We start from the raw sequence: 4,112 nt of genomic DNA on the forward strand, positions 1-4,112 counted from the left end.
GATAAAAGGATTTCAGTAGGTCTCATTCTATTGGCTGTTTTGAGCAGCCAATAGAATTTCAGAAGCTCTCATCCTATTGGCTGATTTGAATTTAAAGCATCAAATCAGCCAATAGGAATGCAAGGTACGCTATTTAGAAACAGCTACCTTGCATTCAACTTCAGTGTACGTCAGCGTCCATATGAAGAGGATGCACCGTGGAGGATGGGATTTGTTTTTTTTTAGTTGTAATTTAGATTTTTTTTTTTTTTCTTAGTGTTATGTTTTTTTAAATTTGTAATTTAGATATTTTAATTGGTAGTATTTTTTATTTTATTATATTAGTTATGTTACGTTAATTTATAGTTTAATGTTAGGTTTATATTTATTTCACAGGTAAGTTTTTATTTATTTAAAGATAGTTATATTGTAATTTTAATTTAAAGTTAGGGGATGTTAGGTTTAGGGGTTAATAGTTTAATTTAGTGTTTTACGATGTGTGGGGTCGGCGGTTTAGGGGTTAATAGATTTATTTAGTGGCGCAGATGTGAAAGGCCGGAGGTTTAGGGGTTAATAACTTTATTTAGTGGAGGTGATGTCAGGAAGTGGCGGAATAGGGGTTATTAACTTTATTTAGTGACGGCGATGTCGGGGAGCAGTGAAATAGGGGTTAATGACTTTATTATAGTGGCGGCAATGTCAGGGTGCAAGGGAATAGGGGTTAATATATTTAAATAGTATTGACGATGTGGGTGGGCGCCAGATTAGGGGTTAATAACTTTATTGAATAGTTGCGATGTGGGTGGGTGGCAGATTAGGGGTTAATAGGTTTAATATAGTGTTTGCGATGCGGGAGGGTGGCGGTTTAGGGGTTAATAGGTAGTTTATGGGTGTTAGTGTACTTTGTAACCCATTAGTTATTAGTTTTGTGAAACATTTTTGTGGCGCAAAACTCATAACTACTGGTTGTGCGGTATGAATCATGTCGGTAGAGGCTGTGACGCAGGCTTTTTAGCCTCACCGCACAACCTGTAATACCGATGCTATGGAAATCCCACGCAAAAACATAATTTTTTTGAATGCGGGATTGACGTTGCGTTACAGGCTAAAATGCTTGCCGTATAGCTATACCAACACGACTCTTGATTTTTTTACATCAAAATTTTAATTTTGATTTAAAAAAAAATAAAAATAAAATCTATTTCTTTCACCCCGCAGGCATCTGGTTTATATACTCCATTCGTGCCAGCAGTGTTTATCGTGCATACAAGCCTTTTACTTAAGCATAGTGTTTTGAATCAAAATTATACTTTAGAGAACTGTAAAATGTTTAATATATGTATATGTAAAAAAGGAATAGGCTAGGGTCAAGTATCCCATAAAAAAAGACCTTTATGTATCTTTAACAGGTATGATTTTTTTGTTTATTTTTCATATACAGTAGTTTTTATTTCAGATTAATTTGCTAAAGTTTATTATTTAAAAAAAAACAATACATCTAAACATTAAATGTAAAATCACTAGTTTTTCTAACACTTAAGTGCCCCATCTAGTGGTCAAAAAAGGTAGAAACATTTATCAGAAATGATCAGGAGAGGAACTGAGATAAGAAATGTTAGTCTATATTGTATGCATCCCTGAACAGAAGAGTCTTTAAGGATCACTTAAAACTTCCACAAAATGTGGAAAACTGGGTAAACATAAATGTGAGGAGGTAACAAGAGAGGAGGAGAGAAGGAGATCATGAGCAGAAGGGAGGGAAGGGTATGGGAGGGAGAGTATCTGTAGACAAGGTCTGAGATATATTGGGGAGCAGTGTTATTAAGGGCATTGAATGTTAGGGTTAGGATTTTGTGTTTTATGCTGGAGGCTAGAGGGAGCGAATTAAGGGATTGGCATAGAGGTGCTGCAGATGAGGAGATACGTGTAAGGAAGATCATCCTGGCAGAGGTATTCTTTATGGATTGTATAGGAGATAAACACAGCTAGGAAGACCATAGAAGATAGAGCTGCAATAGTCAAGGTGGGAAATGATAACTAAAAGAGAATTAGATACAGAGTGTCCATATTGTAAATAGTTTCTACTTCTACCTGAAATAGTTTTCTTTCCATATTGCCACCTCTCCAATTTGGTTTGATTTTAATTATACCCCAAAACCTAAAATCCTTCAGATTGTTCTTATTTGTTTCTCAAAAATGCTTGTACAGGTGTATGTCCAAGTTTCCTCTGTCAATACAGCAAATGTGCTCCCTAATTCTCTCCCTCTAGGTTCTGGTAGTTTTGCCAATATATAATTTTTTGCATGAGCATTCTATGGCATAAATGATGCATTTATCCTGGCATCTGATGGTGTCTTTTATTTTCAACATATAGTTGTTAGTTGGGGATTTTATAGATTTAATTTTGTTGCTGTTTTCAAAGGCCCTACATCCAAAACATGGGAAGAAACCAAATAATTTATTCCCCTCTAAACTCCTATCTTGCAGTTTTTCTTTCTCAGGTTTCAGTTCACTCGGAGCTAACTTGTTTTTTTAAATTCTTTGCTTTCCTATAAATCATTCTTGGATGTTCTGATACTTTATCCCCTATAATTGGGTCTGTTTGGACTAGGTGCCAATGTCTTTCTAAAATTTTGTTAATTATTGTGTCACTATTAAAATCTGTTATAAAAGGAACTGTTATTTTATCATTATCTGGGGTTGTAGTGGTTGTATTCATATTCAAATTTTGACTTATAGATTTATTTTGATATATCAAAAGGCTGTCCCTATCCTTAAGGTTTGCCTCTTCCATTGCTTTAATTAATATCTGTGGGTTATACACCCTTTCTAAAAACAATTGCTCCAAAATTTGAGTCTGTTATTCGTAGTCTTTTAACTTAGAGCAGTTCCTTTTTATTTGCAGTTATTGCCCTTTTGGTATGTTTCTTATCCATTTCCCTAAGTGGCAACTCTTAAAATGAATACAATTATTAGCATCCACCTCCTTGAAGTGTGTTGATGTGACTAGTTCCCCTCATACAACTTCTATTTCCAAATCAAGTAAAGTGATGTGTTCTCTACTCATTTCATGGGTAAAAGCTATTCCCATATAATTTGTATTCATGTCGTTAAATCGTCTAATCCTAACATGTTCCCCTTCCACACAAAGATGACATCATTGATGTATCTCCTATATAGCACAAGACCCGCACCCAGTTTATGGTTGGGGAAAAAAAGGTCCTTCCAATAGCCCATAAAAAGATTTGCATAACTGGGTGTGAATCTTCTGCCCATAGTTGTGCCTTTCTTTTGTATATACATTTTTTTTATCAAATGAAAAGTAATTTTGGTTTAAAATAAAATCAATCCCTTTTAAAATGAAGTCTCTTTGCTCGCTATTCAATGTGTGGTCTTTTTTCAGATAGAATTCTACAGCTCTTAGTCCTTATTCATGTTGTATTACAGTGTACAAGGAAGTGACGTCACATGTAACCAGGGTATAATCTGATTACCATTTTAACTGTTCCAAGTTCCTTAGAATATCAGTTGTATCTTTTAGATATGATGGGAGCTTTGTGACATACTGTTGGAGGAAACAATCTATATACTGGGACAAATTGGCCGTGAGTGAGTCAATGTCTGATATGATCGGTCTTTCTGGGGTGTTAAGCTCTTGTGTATCTTTGGTAAAAAATTAAAGATGGGAATTTTTGGAAATTTAGGATACATAAAGTTATATTCTTTAATGTTTAGGATGTTTTTAGATTTAGCTTCCTCTAACATATGGATTAATCTTTCTAAAAATGTTTTTGTTGCGTCCATTTTTAGTTCCTTATATGTTCCCTCATCCCCCAAGAGTCTGTATGCTTCTTGTGTATATTGTGATTTGTCTAAAACCCTATACCCCCTTGTCAGCTGGTTTTATTATTATACTATTATCATTTTGTAAATTTTTGAAAACAGATGCTTCTTGGGTAGTTAGGTTTTTTGTTATATTTTTCCTCACATTACAATTCTTTATATCTCTTTGTACCATTTTTTCAAATAATTCAAGGTTTCTGCCCTTTTCATTGGTCGGATAAAATTTTGACTTGAGTTTAAAGTCCGAATGTTTAAACTCTGGTGTGTTTGGGGATTGTTTCTGTGTAGGT

Source organism: Bombina bombina, chromosome 2, assembly GCF_027579735.1.
Source record: "Bombina bombina isolate aBomBom1 chromosome 2, aBomBom1.pri, whole genome shotgun sequence".
Lineage (NCBI taxonomy): Eukaryota > Metazoa > Chordata > Amphibia > Anura > Bombinatoridae > Bombina > Bombina bombina.